The sequence below is a fragment of the Ixodes scapularis genome, unplaced genomic scaffold (genome assembly GCF_016920785.2).
Source record: "Ixodes scapularis isolate PalLabHiFi unplaced genomic scaffold, ASM1692078v2 PGA_scaffold10__122_contigs__length_95168666, whole genome shotgun sequence".
In the NCBI taxonomy this organism is placed as follows: domain Eukaryota; kingdom Metazoa; phylum Arthropoda; class Arachnida; order Ixodida; family Ixodidae; genus Ixodes; species Ixodes scapularis.
In genome coordinates, this window is record NW_024609836.1 from 38,144,754 (window position 1) to 38,165,652 (window position 20,899).

Below are 20,899 nucleotides of genomic sequence, written 5' to 3' on the forward strand. Positions count from 1 at the left end.
TGGCTCCGTGTTATTCCTCCGGGTCGGGTATGCAGCAAGGCAAACTGACCACAATGGAGGAATGGATGCATAGCGGAAGTTGGACGGTGACTTGCGCCACCTAACCACATTTTTTTTCTTACTTCAGATTATATTATTTAAGCCTGTTTACTTAGATTTAACACCTTTCTGTTTATTTATATAAAATAAAATCCCGGGTGCCCTTTTTCTTTGTTAAAATTAAGACCAAATATCGCAAAATGCCCCTTTTTTTAGATATACAAATATAATAAAAAGGACATGTCAAGGTGTTAGGTCGTGCTTTTAACAAAAAAGGCACATGTGGCTGTAACTTGTTTTTGTGACGCTTAGGGTAGATAATTACGTTTGCGCCGTAAAATTGAATCTTTAGTGCCCAACGTCCATCAACAGCTTCTTTTTTCTTTTTCGTTTTTGAGCTTTTGTTCCTTTCAAGGTGCATATTCTGCACATATAATAATCTCATTCACAGCACACCTTGAAAAATTCCTACAAAGAAAATCACTATTCAATATCCGATTCAATATTCGGCTCTTTTTTCTCAATTCGATTCGATAACTGCTATTCGGTATTCGCGCACCACTACTTATAAGCACATTAAAAATAAGTAATATTTCGGGGCATCAGGAGCCCATTAAGGTAAACTACCTTTTATAATACCTTACTCACCTTACAATAAGAACATAATTTACCTACCGAAGTGACATTCTGCTGCTCCTGACATCACCCTAGGGCTCCTTGGTTCTGGCAGCCATTGAACTGAAAACAAAGACGAGAACTCTTTAAGAAATGTACATTACCTGCAGAAGAGTTCTGCTGCTAGGAATAAAATAATTAATTCTGAATGCCTTGGTAGCAAAGCATAAGCACCATTAGTTCTGTAACCATTGTACCACAGATCACAATGATCGCAAGAATGATTCAACTCGGCACAATGACCGATGATTACTGCTCTATAATGCTGCGTGCACATCGCCATGCTGCTCTCTTCTTTGCTATTTAAAACTAGTCTCGGAGCTTTTTGATTATGCATCATAGACGTGCCGACGCCCAAGGTGAACTATAAATGTTAGAAACAATTTGCTAACATGAATGTGCCTGGACAACTCGTGGCAGTAAAAGTACTGTGATATTAATTATCCTAAAGTCTTGTTTCCACGAGCCATTTTAGAAATAAATGATTCTGCACTGAAAACGTTTTGAGTGCTGTTTCGAAGTGCATTGAAATGAAATAATATTTTGTGTGTCAGAGGTCCTTCAAATTTTGTTTTTTTTTAAGACACCTTGGATGAGAATATAATCAACATACCACAACGAAGTTCACCTGCTTGTGACGGCAGTGCAGGACCCTGTGCTTCTCGCAGCTGTTGAACTGAAGAAAAAAGTTATAAGTATAAACCATGAGAGCTACTACAAAGCAAACATATATGTTATGGTACTCACTTGCTGCTAGCTTGCCATCACTGGTTCTCTGCATTGATTCAATAATATTGGTGAGCTTCTCCTTCTCCTGGCAAGCCTCAGTGTAGCGCCACCGCCAGAATGCTGCGTCTGTCTTTGCCCTCTTCAGCTCGACTGACGACAACGGACTCGTCTGTATCGCTATCAGAATCACTCAACTGGCGTTTCCTCCTTCCAGGTGCCTGCAAGGCACATAACAAAAAATAGCACCCTGTACAAATACTACTGCAGCACATGAAACTAAGGTGGCAATATGGGGAAGTTGGTTCATGATTGATCCAAGAAAACAGCGCGCGAAGGAACGAAACGAGCCTGCTCGTCCTGTCTCCTTCCTTTCTTGTCGTCATATTTTGTACTCCGTTTTCTGTATTTTACAACAATGAAACATGCCCTTCTGTGGTATAAAGACTATGCATTAACACAAAGAAGAATGATCTGTTACATACACTGACAGCACTGACGACACCACTGTTTTTGCTCTGATTTGCTTAGTTGCTCTTGCAGGATACATTCATAAGCACTGCTTTTTGCTGCTGGCTGCATCTCTTTTTGCCTTTTCTTGCCCTAAAAAAATGAAAGCCGTTTACAATTTCCTGTAACGCCGGTTAGAGTGCAGCTCTTGAGGAGGAAGATGGAAGCATACTGAGGAATAGGTGACTCCTTGAGGTCGCGTGACCTAAGGGGGCTCGCGTGACGTCAGGGGGGTCACGTGACCTCGGGGGGTCACGTGACCTCGGGGGGTCACGTGACCTCGGGGGGTCACGTGACCTCGGGGGGTCACGTGACCTCGGGGGGTCACGTGACCTCGGGGGGTCACGTGACTTCGGGGGGTCACGTGACCTCGGGGGGTCATGTGACTTCAGGGGGGTCACGTGGCCTCAGGGGGGTCACGTGACCTGAGGGGGGACACGTGACCTGAGGGGGGACACGTGACCTGAGGGGGGTCACGTGACCTCGGGGAGTCACGTGGCCTCGGGGGGTCACGTGGCCTCGGGGGGTCACGTGGCCTCGGGGGGTCACGTGGCCTCGGGGGGTCACGTGGCCTCGGGGGGTCACGTGGCCTCGGGGGGTCACGTGGCCTCGGGGGGTCACGTGGCCTCGGGGGATCACGTGACCTCGGGGGGTCACGTGGCCTCGGGGGGTCACGTGGCCTCGGGGGGTCACGTAACCTCGCGGTGACGCCGACGCCAACGCCGACGGCGACGCCGCTCAAGACGGAAACGGGCCCCTAAGAGCTGCACTCTAAAAAGGGAAACAATGTGACAACCCATTGAAGGCAATGACATACCCAAACACAAGATAAAATTATGAAATTATTAACTTTGACTACCTGGATATTCCGATGTACAACCAAAATCTATACATGACACTTTTCGGGAATAAGCAATGCTTATGAGGCCCAAGACGGCATGCATTTATGTAGGGTCTTGTTGATTGCAAACAACCACTGTAGAGCAAGCTGAAAATATTGGTACCTGCATGTTGTCAACTCAAGTTTTCTTCAAAGGTTTATTTTAGTTGTCTAGTTTACATTATAAAATTTAATGCTTGGAATACACTTTTCTGGGAAATTTAAATTTCAGTTTGGTATTGCTTTATAAGCACCATACCTGCTTCAATGATACCCTGTCAGATGAAGCTGCAGTATTGTCTTCAGCCTCAAAATCAGATGTCTGCTTCTTTTCAAGATCCTCTCTGGTGTCTGTTATAGCAAATAATTAGAACAAAAAAATTATTTTTCATCCTGGGAAATATGTTGGCACCAGAGCTCTAATGAGGTAGTTGCAATATATAGCACAGATGCAAAATACATATAGTACCAATGCTTGAAAATAGTCTATAGCGAGCTCAATGGACCCTTTTCAAGAGCCTATCAACAACATTGACAGTCGCCATTGCTTGTACACGAAGCATGTAGCTGGATCCGAGTTCTCTTCGAACGCTGACGTAGCACTTGTTTCCAGTACAAGCTGAGCTGAGTTCACGCCGAATGCTAACACAGCCCTTGTGTGCAATACTTGCTCAGAGTATGTGATAAAGCAAAGCAATGGCGGGAAGGTGGTGGCACCAACTTTTGAAAAAGATCTTTGGATACATAAATATTCAACTTTAGTTGCGTATGGTGCCGATTCTATTGATCTACTACATAATGCAAGACAGCTCTTCTAGTGTGAACATATATATCAGATAGCATAACAGGACAGGACAGGAGAAGCACTACTCACAACTGCTACTTTACAGAGAAAGACTAGAAAGAAGCGTAGAATGTGATGATTGGAAATTATGTGAAAAAAAAAGTTGAATGTTGTACGTACATAGATTCGTAATGATACAAAAATTAAGTATTCAATTATGAACATTTTAAAGTCTAAAAATAACCCAAAATGTTAAACATTAGACACCCAGCCTGAGCCTTGATAGTTTTTGTCTAATAACCTCTCTGGTCATCCGGTTCTGGAAACGCTCTCGTGTGTTTCTGTACATGCGGCGCCGCCTGGCAACGGGCTAGGGAAGGTTGCGCATGCACAGTAAGGTCAGAGATACAAGGATTCATGTCCAACAATGGTATGCTTCGACGTAGCTTTGGACCATCGCTTGATGTGAGAGCGCTTGATTTGGCAAGCCGCGACGCTAGCTACCGTTATCTAAGGTCTTGGCTGCGTGGTGCGTGTGCAAGCAGAGTTGGTTGCTGCGGCAACGGTGAGAAGTCTCTTTGTACGGCGCCGAGGAGCCTTTTCTCTTGGAGCTCGATGTGCAAGCTCTTTGACTCATGCGCCAAAACAAAGCGCTTGCAAACCAAGCGGTGGTCAAGACGTATCATAGTTGAACGCAAACCCTCGTATCTCTGACCTTACTGCACATGCAAAACCTTCCCTAGCCCGTCGCCAGGCTGCGCAGCATGCACAGAAAGCCACGCACTTCGTTGTTCACATTTCAATGGATTGCAATTGTATGTATGTGCAAACGTACAAAAAAGCACAATTAGAAAATACAAAATTTGCAAAGGTGCGTTTGAAATAAGAATGATTCATATATAGCACTGAGGGATTTTCTATTTATTCAGACGGATTTTCTATTATTCAGACAATTAGCACAAAAAACTGATTTGCTGCTCTCTGAGTCAGCAGAGTAATAGAATATGCTCTTCTTTAACACGCAGTAAAGTGTTATGCTTGTCATTACTGTGTTTAAACAAACTGCAAAAACAAAAGGGGATATATTGCGGCGGCCGGCACAGTAGCTCAATAAACAAACTGCCGGTAGTGCCACAGCTTCCATAGGCTAGCTGCAAGTGGGATCCATGCGGTAGCCGTGGTCTCCCAACGTGAATTTGATTGCATATGGTCGCAGTTGCACGTGTTTTCTGATGCTCGCACCGCCTACAATATTTATTTTCAAACATACTCTGCTGGCTTTCGGCAAAACATCTATGCGAGTGTAACAAGTATGTAGCGCCCCCCTCCCGTCCGCCCGTCTGCGGCCGCCTTGCTCGGCGGGCAACATTGTTCACCGCACCAATAAACACCGTTGAGCGTACGCCGCTCCGGTCAGACATCATCCACCCTCACAACCAGGCTGCGTGTCGTCTCTCCTCGGCGGGTGCTTCGGTTCCTTTGTCCACGTTCCAGAAAGATTGTGACACTGGCGACGAGGAACCGTGGCACTGGAGGCCACCAACGTGCACGGTTCGGCCCACGCCGCTGAGAGAGTCGCAACACCGCCCCCCTCTCCTGTCGCCATGCCGCTGTACGGGAGGCTCGAGCCGTTCGAGGAAGATGGGTCCGCCTGGCCGGTCTACGAAGAACAGGTCCACGTGTTCTTCCGGGCGAACGACACGCCCGAGGCGAAACAACGGGACATCTTCCTGGCCAGCTGCGGGACCCGCGTCTTAGCCTCCTGCTCGACCTCCTGAAGCCGGCCACGCCGCACGTCAAAATGCTGGGTGAGCTGCTCGCCACGCTGCGCTCGCACTTCAGCCTGGCGCCGTCCACGCTTATGGAGCGGTTCCGCTTCAACAACCGGAGCCGCCAGGACGGGGAGACCCTCGGGCAGTTCGTCGCTGCGCTACGAGGGTTAGCGAGCACCTGCGCCTTCGGCGACCAGTTGGACTCGCTACTCCGGGACCGGTTCGTCTGCGGCATCAACAACCCTGCCATGCCGACGCGACTCCTGGAGCTCTCCGACCCCTCGCTGGACGACGCGGTGAAGGCAGCGCAGGCGATGGAAGCAGCAGCTAAGGACGCCAGCGAGATTGCGCGTGCGGCCGGCTCGCCGTCGACGGAAGCGGCGGTGAACAAGATGGCGGCAAGGAGCGGTGCCTGCAGCCGCTGCGGTGCTGCCCACTCCCCCTCACAGTGCCAGTTCGTCCAAGCACAATGCTTCATGTGCGGGAGAACTGGGCACCTCGCACGTGTCTGCCGAGGGGAGGACGAGCGGCGGCCAGCAGCAGCAGCAGCCTGGTTCAAGCCCGGGTTCCAGCCAAGCCCGCGGCCAGGGTGGCCGTCGCAAGAGAACGCGGCAGGGACGAGCGGCACCAGGTTCGGGTACCTCCTCAGCTAGGGTCCACGTCGGGGCCGAGGACCCGCAGATTTTCGACGTGTGGCACAACAGGAGAATTTTATCGTCTGTGCCACCATACATGGTGTCTGTCGAAATCTGCGGCCACCCCGTCACCATGGAGCTGGCTGGACACGGGCCAGCGTGTCGGTCATGCCCGGGAAGCTGTTCAAGCGGACCTTCCCCGGCGTGTCCACCGAGGCGTCAGACGTCATGCTGCGCAGCTACTCCGGGCAGCTTTCCCAGGTCCAGGGTCGGGCCCAAGTCAGCGTTCGCCTTGGCGACAGGGAGGCCATCCTTCCCCTTTACTTAACCAAGGGGTCGTCGCCGACGCTGCTGGGCCGGAACTGGATTCACTCGCTGGGTGTTCGGCTGCCGGAGTACCAAGAAGCTGCGCTGCACGTGGTGAAAGACGTCCCAAGCCTCCTGACCGACTTCCAGTCCCTGTTCCAGCCGGGGGTGGGCACCTTCGCCGGCACGACGGTTGGAATCCACGTACCCGAGGGAGCCCGGCCCCGCTTCTTCAAGCCACGTCCGCTGCCGTTCGCCCTGAAGGACGGGGTCACCCAGGAGCTGCAACGGCTGCAGCGAGAGGGAATCCTGGTGCCCGTCAAGTCTTCCGAGTGGGCCGCACCGATAGTTCCAGTCCTCAAGCGAGACGGCCGCGTCAGGATCTGCGGGGACTTCAAGGTCACCATCAACCCCGTCGCTACCGTCGAGAAGTAGCCGCTGCCTCGGGTAGAAGATCTCTGGTCGGCTCTGTCCGGGGGACAGAAGTTCTCCAAGCTCGACCTTCGAGATGCCTACCAGCAGCTGGTGCTCCAGGATGCCGCCCGGAAGTATGTCACCATTTCAACAACCATGGGACTCTTCCAGTACACGCGCCTACCGTTCGGCGTGGCCTCAGCCCCAGCCATCTTCCAGAGAGAGATGGACAACCTCTTCAGGGGCATGAGGCACGTGGCGGTGTACTTGGACGACATCCTGGTTACCGGTACTGATGACGGGGACCACCTGCAGAACCTGCGCAAAGTCCTGACACGACTACAGGACGCCGGTCTCAAGCTGAGGCTGGACAAGTGCGTGTTCCTGACCCCCAGCGTGGAGTACCTGGGACACATCATCTCCCAGGCTGGCCTGGCCCCGGCACCCTGCAAGATTGAGGTCGTGCTCAAGGCGCCGAAGCCCAAGAGCAAGAAGGAGCTTCAGAGCTACCTCGGCCTCATCAACTTCTACAGGAGGTTCCTGCCCAACCTGTCGACGCATCTAGAGCCGCTGCATCGCCTGCTTCGTGATGGGCAGCAGTGGGCCTGGAAGAAGGAGCAGGACCTGGCCTTCCAGAGCAGCAAGGAGCTGGTCGTTAAGGCTCCAGTGCTGGTGCACTTCGACCTGGCCAAGCCTGTAGTCCTCACCGTGGATGCGTCGCCGTACGGGGTAGGAGCCGTCCTGTCGCACCGGGGTCAGGATGGTCAGGAACGCCCTGTGGCGTTTGCTTCTCGTCGACTTCATGCGGCGGAGCAACGCTACAGCCAGCTCAACAGGGAAGGCTTGGCCCTCATCTTCGGGGTCCAGCGCTTCCATCAGTACCTGTGGCGCCGGCAGTTCGAGGCAGTCACGGACCACAAGCCGCTGCTGGGGCTGCTGGGATTTGACAAGGCAGTCCCAGTGCAAGCATCGCCTCGCCTACAGGTACAAGCTGGTCTACCGCCCTGGGAAGGACCTGGGACCTGCAGATGCCCTGAGCCGCCTGCCCCTGCCGGAGGTGCCTGCTGCCGTTCCAGAGCCAGCCGACGTGTTCCTGCTAGAGCGGGCCTACCCGGGGGTGCTCACCAGGACTGCGGTGGCGCAGGCGACCAGCCGGGATCCGGTCCTGTCCCAGGTGGTCAAGGCGGTTGCCCGAGGGGAGGAGCTGCGTCACCAGGCTTACAGCCACAAGACCGCAGAGCTGAGCTTGGAGCAGGGCTGCCTCCTGTGGGGTTCCAGGGTGGTGATTCCACAAAGTCTGCGGGCCAAGGTGCTGCAGTTGCTGCACGCGGGGCATCCTGGCATTGAAAAGACCAAAATGGTGGCACGGTCGCACGTTTGGTGGCCTGGCTTGGACCAGGACATCGTGCACCAGGTGCAAGGCTGCCAAGTCTGCCAGGAGAACCAGCGAGCCTCGCGCCACGTGGAGATCACCCCCTGGCTGTTCCCACAGAGGCCGTGGTCCCGCTTGCACGTGGACTATGCGGGACCCTTCAAGGGCCACTACTTCCTGGTGGTAGTGGACGCCTTCTCCAAGTGGGTGGAGGCACTGCCAGTCACCAGTCCCTCGGCAAGCGCGACCATTGCGGCTCTGCGGCAGGTCTTCGCAGTGCAGGGATTGCCGGACATTATTGTGTCCAACAATGGTCCTGCTTCCGCCAGCGCCGAGTACTTGGACTGGCTGCAGAGGAATGGAATCCGCCGGACGCTGGTTCCGCCGTACCACCCCGCTTCCAATGGTGCAGCAGAGCGGGTGGTACAGACCATCAAGGACAAGCTCAAGAAGAGCCAGCCCGGGGATTTCCGTACTCAGGTGGCCCGAGTACTGTTTCAGTACCGGACCACACCCCATGAGGTCACTGGCCATGCCGCCTGCGAGCTTCTGCTGGGCCGGATGGTCAAGAACCCCCTGGACGTCTTGCACCCAGACCTCCGGTCCTCGGCGCTCTTGAAGCAGCTGAAGCAGAAGCTGGCTGCTGACCGAGGGTGCCGTCCCGGGCCTTTGCCGGAGCCGGGAGCGTCGGTGTACGCCAGGAACTTCCGTCCTGGCCCACCATGGTCTGCCGGGCGTGTGGTTTCACCAGCGAGTGCCTCGTCGCTGCTCGTCCGCATGCCCGACGGGACCACCTGGCACCGGCACGCCGACCATGTCAGGCCTCGCCTCGGGACCTGGCTGCCACCCTCGGCCGTCGCTTCTGAGGACGAGCCTGCAGGGGGCCCAACAGCACCAGTCGTGGCCAGCGGAGCGCCACCCACCACGGAGGGAACAAGAGTCTCTAGTCCTGTGGCATCAGTTGGACCGGTGCCACACCGAAATCCGGTCCCTGCAGCTGCACCGGGTGGAGCCCGACCGATTCAGGCAGCGCCCGGCGTTGCCACACCTGGCCCGTCGACACCAGTGCCCAGGCGGAGTGCTCGGCAGTGGAGGCCACCCGACCGCTACTCGCCGGGGTAACCTTCGTCGTCGACCGGCCAGGACTTGGCACGACCAGACGCCAAGTTGGTGTCGGCCGTGTGCATTGTTATTTCATTTATTTTGTTTGTAGGAAAACAAACTAGGGAGGAGGGATGTAACAAGTATGTAGCGCCCCCCTCCCGTCCGCCCGTCTGCGGCCGCCTGGCTCGGCGGGCAACATTGTTCACCGCACCAATAAACACCGTTGAGCGTACGCCGCTCCGGTCAGACATCGTCCACCCTCACAACCAGGCTGCGTGTCGTCTCTCCTCGGCGGGTGCTTCGGCCCCTTCGTCCACGTTCGAGAAAGATTGTGACAGCGAGTGCTCGCAATATTAATATGACAGCAAGTAATTAATATGAGGTGAAATGATACTCACATGCCAGCAGCAATATCTGTGCTGAATAGATGCCAGAGTTTTTGCACTTTTCTTTGTCCTCCCAGTACGTGCTGTACACGCCATTCTTGTCGTAGTCGTTTTCGTCCGTCAAATTAAAGTCCTTTTTGGACTTTGCAAAGACAACATAAGGTGTCTCATCAAATTCATCCAAGAAACGAATGAGTGCAAACATTGTGTTTGAAAACAACAAGCTTAGAACAGCAGATTACAAACGAGAAGTACCCAGCCTAGCCCCCGAGCCAGATTGGATTAGTTTGGATTGGATTGTGCTGTAGGTTAATTTAATCTACAACTACTGAAAAACGTTGCATAGTTTGCGTTGTTTTATTGACGTATGGTTCATAAACTTAATCTTGAATAAAATGTTTTACTTTAAACTAAACCTCAAAATATAAGACCAACTTATTTGCTTTGAAAACAATAGTGAGATTAGTAGCCAACGTGAGCCAATTCATAGGTTGTTAGGGTTAGCTATCCCTGGCTATACCAAAACATCGTGAGCGCAGGTGGTGGTGGTGTGAAAGTGCTGGTTCTGCTTCGTGTGCCTATGTAAGCGAACTATGAACCAAAGTAACTACAAATCGCGAAAGCGCTACCTGGAACCAGACGCTTGGCGCGAACCTCTGCTACGAGCAACGGTACACGATCTGAAACAAAAAGCACTCGCGGCTTCACCGTCTACTTCTCCCCTAGCAAGCTGCTCTACAGCTGCAACATCCAGTTGATGTGTCAAATGACTACAGTGAAGACGAACTGGACGGTAATCCAGTTGCACCAGACAACAGAGTGGTAGGCGACAATAGTGAAGATGAGTTTGATGAACCTCTTGCTGCAGCAGACAATGGAGTGTCAGACAACAGTCTCGACGAGCTCGACGAAAATCTTAATAATGGTCCTGTTCTCGCAACCGAAGAAGACGTGTGCCCCCCTCTGCTGCGGAATCTCCACCTCCATCTGATGGGAATAGTTCCCCTTTCCGCTTGGAGTTCACGACTCTTCTTGGGAACGGGAGCTCAATGTCATTCGGGGATGTTCTTCTTATGGACATCTCTATAAAGCACTGTTTCTGATGGGCAGCGATAGAAGACGTCTTGAAATTCAGTAACATTTTGTTGGGAAGAGACGCCCTTCCAGACAACCCCTGCTGGGGGCACCTGTGAAAGCAGGTGTTTGGAGAGTGGCGTCTCCACGGACCCCGAGCCATGCGGGTTCGCCCGCCCACGTCTGGCTGTGCGTGGCTTTCCCGTGTCCGGGGAAAAGGACATCCTGGTGGTTGAGCCGAGCCCGGGGCAGGTTTGGACCCTTCGGGGCCCCCCGGGTTTGGCAATACACCACTTCGGCCCCGCTTCCCGTAGACGGGTGTCCTGGCTTGGCCCGACCAGGATGATTCAGTCAGTCGCCACTTCTACTATCCCCTCCCCTCTTTTACCTTTGTCTTCTCCTTCTTTTCACTCTTCTTATTTTCTCTTCTTTCCTTTTTTCATTTCCTTTGGCGGCAAGGGCTAACCTTGCGTGGCGACAGACTCCTCGTCCAAAACCACACTCGGTTATAGTACCTGGGCAGTGCTAATAGTCTAACGGTTCCAGCAAAGCCCTTTTTGTTATGGTCCGTTAACTATTCCCTTGTTGGCCCTAGCAAAAATTCCGATAGAGATTTGTATCGGACCAATAGAGATTTCTATCGGTCCGATAGGAATTTCTATTGGTCCCATAGAAATCTGTATCGGTCCCATAAAAATCTGTATCGGTCCCATAGGAAGTTCAATTGGTCCCATAGGAGATGTGTATCGGTCCCATAAAAATCTGTATCGGTCCCATAGGAAGTTCAATTGGTCCCATAGGAGATGTGTATCGGTCCCATAGGAGTGCGTATCGGTCCCATAGGAGTGCGTATCGGTCCGATAGGAAGTCTTATTGGTCCCATAGGAGTGTGTATCAATCCTATAGGAGTGTGTATCGGTCCCATAAGAGTGTGTATCGGTCCCATAGGAATGCCTATTGGGCCTATAGAAATTTCGATCGGTCCAATAGGCATTCCTATTGGTCCCATAGGAACTTAGACTGGTCCCATAAGGACTTTATCGGACGGTTAGGAATCTTCATCAGTTAAACCAAAAGTTTTGTTGGCCAAATAGGAATGCTTCCTTGACTAGTAGGAACCTCGAATCATTCAATAGGAATGTACCAATTGTGCATATCTATATTTGAGCAATAGGAATAAATTAGACATATGTCTGTCAGAATTGTCCGGTTCAGAAATACACCAGCCCATTTGATGCATGTGTTATGTAACCTGAGCTGTGTGATGCAAATATCTATTCCAAATGAAAAAATGTGTCCACTTTAGAACAGCATGCATAAAACTACATCAGTCAAGTTAATTATGCGACAATGTTACATTTTTTATTTTCCTCAATATTTTCGAATGGCAAAAATGATTTAAGCCCAGGTTACATAACACACCATCATCGTAAATCAATGGGTTATAAAAATTCATATAGTTTTGTAGCTTGAAATAATGCTAGAATAAGAGACTCACACACAGTCATGCACAATTTAGAGGAAAATAGCACAATGAAATGCTTTCTTTTCTGAATAAATTTTAGGGCAATATTCTAAATAAAACTTGGGACCCTGGTGCGTCAAAATAATTTACTAATAAAATACTGTAAGGAAAGTGTAAATAAAAGTAATCTCCACGAAAAAATAAAGAAAATATCTTGATGGGTTGAAACAAAGAAATCTACTTCCTACTCCATTTCACCCAAAACAAATGGAGAGTCGGTACTAGTCATAATTTACACATTTATTTCATGTGCTTATAACAATAGTTGTATTCACCCTCTTTTATTCCTAAGTTTGTAAATACATTTTTGTGGCACCCTCCATCGCGATTCGGCCAGTTTCGGTTTCCATTTTGTAAGGAGCTCATATTGCTGAAAAACAGCACGGCTGGGACAAGGACAAAAAGACGAAGAGAACACAGGACAGCGCCTGTCCTGCGTTCTCTTCGTCTTTTTGTCCTCGTCCCGGTCGCGCTGTCTCTCAACATGAATTCTCACCAACTTGCCCAGTTATTTATTCCTATCGAGCTCGTACTAGTTACAGCACCCCATCGCTAGCGACACCACACTTTTTTTTTCCCCCGACATTGTCTTGTCGTGCGTCGGGTGTGTTTCTGTCAGGGGACGAAAATGCTTTTAGACATGGAAATGTACTCATTTATCCAAGTTTACCTATCTGTGAAGTCTCCTCTTATGTTGATTATGGTCAAGAGCTTGGAAGACCCACGACGCGACAGTCTAGCGAGAACCTCAACACACTTGGTAAGCATGCTTTTGGTCTTTGTTTGCATTGTAGACGCGTGGAAGTTTGAACATTAGGGAGTTTCAGAACAATGTCCGCAACCTCGAATAAATAACGTCGTCGCTAGTGCGAATGCGCAGACCCAAAACGAGCATTGAGGCTTGGTCTTTGGGGCCCGTTATATCTCGGAAATAGCGCGGATACCGAAAATAGCGGCGCCCACGACATTCCGTTGATCGCGTCTTCGCCGCCCGCCGCCCGCTTAGGACTGCGTGAGTCGCACTTGGCGATTGCCGTTGGCATAGTCATAGCGTACAGAAAATGTCACATACCGTTGGATTCAGAGCTCAAAGCTATCAAAGCGCGTGTACTGGCGATCGCGGCAGAAATGTAAATATGCCGGGGTTATGGATCGTCGTGGCCTCGGAAGTACAACAGAGCAGCTTGACAGTGACAGAAACATGCTGCATTGAGTATAAAACAACTATAAAAATGTTATTCCAGACGATAAGTTTGTTTAATTTTAAAGATATAACATTCTAACTTCAAAATAAAAGCTATCGCAACATCTTGGTGGCGCTTTAAGTGTGAGATGCTTGCGTTTTGGGTCCCCGGCAGAGAAACGCTTTTGCCGTCCGTAACGCGAGATAAATTTGCGCCCGTTATTCTAAAGCTCCCTATTTTCTCGGCTCACTTTTGCTTGTTAAGCTATTTTTTTTAACTAGTTGTGCTTGTTTACCTGTTCTTACGTTTGGAACTGCGCGTCGCATAGAGAAAAGTTGTCCCTCATTCCGGGTGTGGTCCGAGCAAGTGTAGCTTATGTCAACAGAGCACACTTACTAAATTCCTTAATGCTACCTTCAATGCGTTTCTTTAGAAAATGTCTTACTGGTCTAGCAGTGGACTGAAGTGGTCCCACTATAAATTGAGTACATTGATCATACTTAATTTCATTTGAGAAGTTTTTCATAGTATTCGGTTTATGCAGAGCCACTATACCTTTGCAGTCAAAATGGTTCGAAAATAGCCATCTTTATAAAACGCGCGACAGCATGCAACTAGTTTTGAAGTTATGCAAGTGGACTGGATGGTACTGTTAAGGCAAACAGGGCAAACTTCGATCTTCTGACTTTCCCGAATTAATCTGAGTTTATATACCTACTATGTATTTGTTGACCGAACTAAATGAGGCGTTGTTAGGAATCCCACTAACAAAGCTGATATTAATTTTACATTATTTAATTTCAAGGTTCTTCAGAAGGTAGATGCTTAATAAGTTTTGAAGGCAGTTAGGCTCATGATGAAGACAGAAAACAAAGGAAATCCAGCCTCTTAATTTTATTTTCTTCAGTCTGAAATTTAAAAATGCTCGAGTCATCTATCAAATGGCTTTAGCCTTAATCACTTTCTGTGGTGACATCATCCTCCACCTTTGCCACGCCGCCGATTAACTCTTTTTGTTTGTTCTGCTGCTCATTTCAGGATTTCAAGCAAGGAGTATGCCATTACGCTCTGGCACCTTCAAGACTCAGTTTGTGACAGTGTTCAGCGTCAAGATGCCTTCATAACAGGAGCAAGTGTACCCCAAGACCCTTTTTTGCATAATAAAATGTATAAAGGCACCACCATACCCTGTGTGCTCATGCAGATGGCCTATATGCCAATGCACAAATAGGCCCATACACCAATAGGCCCATACGCCTATAGGCCCATACGCCTATAGGCCCATACGCCTATAGGCCCATATGCCTATAGGCCCATACACCTATAGGCCCATACGCCTATAGGCCCATACACCTATAGGCCGATACACCCATAGGTGTCAATAAACCGATAGGCTATGGGAATTCTCTATGGGAATTTTTGCTAGGGGGGCTCCGTGGTGGGCGGCACACCACAGGTTCTGAACACTTTCCGCCTCTTATGGCTCCCTCTCTCTCTAAACCCGGTTCCAGGCAGGCATCCAAATGGCCCTGTCCGGAACAAGTCATCGCCAAAGCACCAAAATCAGAACACTTTGTTAACTTTTTTGTAGTCCACTCTGAAGACAATCAACGCCCTGCCACCAAGCTGTCTCCGTTCATTGTTGCCAAGGTTCTTGAGCATTTGATCGGACACTCCTACCAAGCAAAAAAGTTGCATTCTGGGGACCTCCTTGTTGAGGTCACCACACAAGAGCAAAGTGTGGCCATTCAGAAAATGAAGAGCATCGTGGAGACCTCAGTCACGGTAACACCGCACAGGACTTTGAACACTGTGCGTGGTGTCATCTCCGAAGAGGACCTGCTAGATGTAAGTGAGGATGAGATCCTCGAAGGCCTACGAAACTCGGGTGTCATTGCAGTAAAGCGGATTATACTTCGCCGCAAGGGTCAGGAGATTCCCTCAAAACATCTTATTCTTTCTTTTGAACGGCACTGTCTCCCAGCAACAGTAAAGGCAGGCTATCTGAACTGCCGTGTCTGTCCTTATGTGCCGAACCCCCAAAGGTGTTTCAGGTGCCAAAGGTTCGGGCATGGGTCCAGGAGCTGCCGTGGAAGAGAGATCTGCGCCAAGTGTGGCAGCAACGAACATGTCGCAGATGTCTGTGAAAGCACTGTGTGCTGCTCCAACTGCAAAGGCACCCATGCAGCGTACTCCCGTGCCTGTCCCCTGTGGAAGCAGGAAAAGGAGATACTGAGTTTAAAGGCGAAAGAGAACATTACATACCTTGAGGCCAAGAAACGCTGGTCATTCCTTGCACAAGGCTCGTATGCCGACGTGGCGCGCCGGGGTCCTGCGCCGCGTATGGAGTCGAGGGCAACCCAGGTCTTGCTCGAAGACCTGGCTGCCGCCCTCAGGACCCCAAAGCCTACCCAAGGGCAGCAGGCTCCCTCTCTTCGCGGAGAGGCTTCGCGGGCTGCTCCCACATCCCGAGACAGACCAGCGCCTGCTGCGCCTGTACAGTCTGCACGGTCTCCTACCAGGGAGAAAAAGCGAGGCCCTCGGCCTCACTCCCTGGAGAGACCGCCTGCAACCAAGGAGCTGCATGGCCCTCATGCAGCTTCTGTAACACAGAAGAAGGTGGAGAAGATGGACGGGGTTGAATCCCTCCCCAGTACATCTGCCACCCTCCCGTCAGGTTCTGGTCGTGGCCGCAGGTTAGGATCTCGCAGCTCCGACCCTCCCAGGTCGGCAAGCAAGCCTGCTTGCGGAGCTCAGGAGAGCGGTGCTCCTGCTTTATCCACCTCCCCATCTACCCCTGAGTCTGACCAGGAGGAGATGGAGTGGCAGAATCCGAAAACCAAGCAAAAAACTAAAAAACCTGTGATACCTCCGAAGGGATGATATTTTTTTTTACTGTTCATCCGTGTGCTCATAATTTCATATCTTAATAATGGTTTTAATGCTAATGCAGTGGAACTGTCGAGGGCTACTACATAACCGGGATGATGTGGAGTTTTTGCTGGAGGAGCACAAGCCACGTGTGCTTTGCTTACAGGAGACTCATTTAAATCCCAGCCACACCAACTTCCTCAGACGGTACCAGGTATTCCGCAAGGATCGTCATTGCTCTGTCGGTTCTTCTGGAGGAGTTGCGGTGGTTCTCCCGAGAGAAGTGCCCTGCGTACAAGTCCCACTGTCTACCTCACTGGAAGCAGTGGCTGTACGGTTCATGCTTCACAAAGCTCTGACAGTGTGCTCTTTGTATATACCACCATCCTTTACTTTGAAATCCTCAGATTTTAATTCGTTTTTAGACCAGCTTCCTGAGCCATTCCTTTTGATGGGTGATTTTAATTGTCACAACCCTCTATGGGGGAGTACACGTCGTGACATCCGAGGAAAAATTATTGAGTCTGTTATTCTCTCGAACACTTTGTCTTTTTAACACTGGTGAGCCTACCTTTTTTAGCTGTCAACACCTTTCTTCATCATGCATTGATATCTTGATTGGGACTGCCACACTTTTCCCTTACTTCTCATGGCATGTGCATCCTAACCCATATAGTAGCGACCATTTCCCCATTATTTTAAAGTGCACTGCTCCTTCATCCTCTCTCATGACACGTTCATCATGCTGGAAAGTAGACCAGGCAAACTGGGCCATGTTTGAAAGTGCATCTGAAATTAACCCTGAAACTTTAGTTGGCTTGGATGTAAATGATGCCTGCAAATGCCTTACTGCCTCTATAATTGAGGCAGCTCATAAAGCTATTCCGCAGTCTTCTACACGCCTTCCAGTTAAGCCAGAACCTTGGTGGACTAAGGAGTGCAGTGAGACTCGAAAAAAACAAAATTGTTCATGGGATGTGCTACGCCGGTACCCGACCCCTCCAAATGTTTTAGCCTTCAAACAGGCTCGGGCGAAGGCTTGATATGTCCGTCGTCAATCAAAAAAGACGACATGGAAGAAATACACCTCCTCCGTTAATAGTCACACCAGTGTAAAAGTTGTCTGGGAAAAAGTGCACAAGATTAATGGGGATTATTGAGCCTTCTCCATACCGCTTTTCGTTCTGCCAGGTGGTGTACTGCCTAGTCTTGAGCAGCAGGCCAATATTCTAGGGGAGCACTTCACATCTGTATCAGGTTCATCGCATTACTCTGCTGCATTTTTAAAGCATAGAAGTGTTATACGAGAAGAAGAGAATAAATTGCTCTGGAGGACTACAAGAACCCTATAATAGACCTTTTACTTTTCGAGAGTTACAGGCAGCATTAAATAAAAGTAAAAATACGTCCCCGGGACCAGATCGAATTCACTACTGTATGCTCAAGCATTTGCATTCCAATACCCTGCAGGTGCTTTTAAGCTTTTTTAACCAGATCTGGAGAGAAGGGGTCTTCCCAGATTCTTGGAAAAGAGCTGAGGTTATCCCACTCCTCAAGCAAGGAAAAGATCCATCATTACCCTCAAGTTACCGGCCCATAGCCCTCACAAGTTCCTTAGGGAAAACCTTTGAACGAATGGTAAACTCGAGATTGGTCCATTTTTTAGAGGAAAATAACCTCCTCGACAAGTTTCAGTGCGGTTTCCGTGCCCACAGATCAACGGTGGACCACCTCGTACGACTTGAGAAAACTATTCGTGAGGCTTTTGTTAATAGACAGCATTGTGTTTCTGTCTTTGACATAGGGAAGGCTTATGACACAACATGGAGGTATGGAATTTTGAACGATCTTGTCTCGTACGGAATTCGTGGCCGAATGCTCTCACTCATCAAAAGCTTTTTGGAAGACAGATACTTTCATGTCAAGCTTGGTACAACCTTCTCTCATAGTTTTGTCCAAGAGAATAGAGTTCCACAAGGTGGTGTTCTTAGCGTAACACTATTTTTTAATAAAAATGAACTCTATTGGAAAGTCTATCCCACAATCACTTTCCTATTCTCTTTACGTGGATGACTTGCAGATCTCTTGCTGTTCGTGTAACATTTCGGTCTGCGAGAGACAACTTCAGCTGGGAATTAATAGTCTGATGAGGTGGGCTGATGCCAATGGGTTTAGTTTTTCACCAGAGAAGTCAGTGTGTGTCAACTTTTCATTACGTAGGGGCATGATCCTAGAGCCTAGTCTGACCTTAAGGGGGCAGGCAATTCCTGTTCGTAATGAACACAAGTTCCTAGGAGTGATATTTGATAAAAAGTTGAATTTCCGTAGTCATGTACTTTACCTGAAACAGACATGCTCAAGGTCAATGAACCTCCCAAAGGTGCTTTCACACAAGTGTTCGGGTAGCGATTGGGAATGTCTCCTCCGTCTCTATCGCTGCTTGGTTCTTTCAAAATTCGATTACGGATGTGTAGTGTATGGATTCGCACGTCAATCTACCCTTCAGGTGTTGGACCCAATCCACCATCAAGGTCTGAGGCTTTCCACTGGTGCTTTTCGGACGTCCCCTATTCCTAGCCTATATGCTGAGAGTAATGAATATTCACTTGAAAAAAGACGGTTTTATTTAGGCTTCCAGTATGCATTAAGAATTCGCTCTGTCCCTTCTCATCCGATCCAGGAAGCAATTCAGGATTCTCGCTATGAAACTACATTCCAGAACAAGCTATCTGTCGTACCCCCTTTTACGCAGAGAATTAAAACATATTCACAGGCTTACAACCTTGACAGTTTCAGCCTAGTTGCCCAACTTCCACTGGCAGTGGCTCCTTGGGAGTGCGTAGCACCCATAATCAATTTTACTCTGATCAAATATAATAAGCGGCAAACTCCTGTTGCTGCCCTGCAGCAGGAGTTTTCCCAGGTGGCTTATACGTACAGTGACTATAGGAGTTTCTTCACAGATGGTACTAAGAGTGACTGTGCTGTCGGTTGTGCTGTTATAAGCGAGACATGGAAGGTTGTTAGGCGTCTTGATGCCAGAGCCTCAATATTTACTGCAGAATTATATGCTTTAATTTTAGCTGTTGAATTCATTATAGAAAATGCTATCCAGCATTCTGTTATCTACTCTGATTCTCTCAGCGCTTTAAAGGCACTTATTTCTTGGGAAGTACCAAAGGATACCTTCGTTACTAGGCTCCGGAACATTGTGCACACTGCAGCAAAATCAGATTTACTCATCAATTTCTGTTGGGTGCCTAGTCACGTTGGTATTCAAGGAAATGAGGATGCTGATAGAGCTGCCAGTACGTGCATTGAGAGGCAAGTGGATATCAAGGACATTCTGTACACTGATTACAAACACAGTCTTAAAAAAGCAATCCAGAAAAAGTGGCAGTTAGAATGGGACACGGAAATACACAACAAGCTTCATTGTGTGAAACCTACCCTGCGGGAATGGGCAAGTTGCCGACAGGGAGCGCTTCTTTGAGGTTGTGCTCTGTCGTCTGAGACTGGGACACACCCATCTCACGCATGGGTACCTCCTACGGGCAGAGGCAGCTCCAAAATGTGAACACTGTAACGAGTTTTTGAGCGTCTTGCATATTCATATCGTATGTCCTAAGTACCATCACGAACGCACCACTTGTTTCTCTACCTTCTTCCGGAATCGCGTCCCGTTCCACCCGGCATTATTATTGGGTGATGAACCTCTTGTGCCGCACCAACAAGTTTTTAAGTTTTTAAATAGCATTGGCATCCTACATCGGCTATGAATTTTAGTTTGTCTTCTTTTCTATTACGTTTACCTGAAAATTAGTGGTGGCAGAGAGCCGGCGATCTTGCATCGTCGGCATGTTTTCCATACTTCCTTGCGTGAATGAAATTCCTTTAGAGTGCCTCTGGTTAGTGGAGCATTGGTTAAAATTTCTGGAGGCCTTTATAGGCCTGTATCTTGTAAGGTTTTAATCATTTATTTTCCATAGTTTTAAGATGGAACTACCTACTATAGGTCTTTTCAGTATTGCCTTTAACTTACCTTGTGTTTGGCACACTATGGCCTTAGTTGCCGCTGTGCCGTTAAACACCTAAGTTCCTTCTTCCTTCCAGACAACAAGTCTCTATTTCACAAGTTTGCTGTAACGACGCCTGAAGACATGCATTTTCACTTTTATTGCCCTACCTGCGAGCATCCACTAGTGAAGACGACAGGAAAGGTTGCAGAGCGCAACGTGTCAACAACATGCGCAGTCTGCGGAAAGAAGTACAGTGGCTTGCCCCTTGAAAAGCAGTTTGCTTCCATCCTTGCAAATGATTGTGTGAGAAACCAGCTGCTTCAGTCACTGGAGCACAGAACAGAGCCACAGAATGGAATGTCGGACATCACAGATGGTGCCTTCTACAAGGACCAGCGGCAAAGGCTTCATTGTAAAGACCAAGGTCTCACGCTGACCATGAGTGCAGACGGGTGCCCTGTATTCAAGTCATCCACTTACTCTATTTGGCCTGTGCATGTTGTGCTTAATGAACTACCTCCATATCTTCCCCCGCAGGGGGCACCTTTGAAAGCAGGTGTTTGGAGAGTGGCGTCTCCACGGACCCCGAGCCCCGCAGGGGGCGCCTGCACCTGAGGTGCTAG

At 49.3% G+C, this 20,899-nt stretch overlaps 1 long non-coding RNA gene and 1 pseudogene across 2 annotated transcripts; one reads left to right on the forward strand and one right to left on the reverse strand.

Annotated features, from left to right (window-relative positions):
• On the reverse strand, positions 1-9,868 carry LOC115325909. Of its 2 annotated transcripts, XR_006077124.1 has the most exons (6): positions 9,616-9,868; positions 3,090-3,181; positions 1,926-2,043; positions 1,462-1,661; positions 1,328-1,390; positions 1-777 (listed from the first exon to the last, which is right to left on the reverse strand). It is a non-coding gene; the product is annotated as an uncharacterized LOC115325909 (long non-coding RNA). The 2 variants fall into 2 exon arrangements; XR_003919533.2 differs by lacking the exon at positions 1,926-2,043.
• A 501-nt stretch (positions 9,869-10,369) lies between these two features.
• LOC121832951 overlaps positions 10,370-20,899 on the forward strand; it is a 53,941-nt pseudogene continuing 43,411 nt past the window's right edge.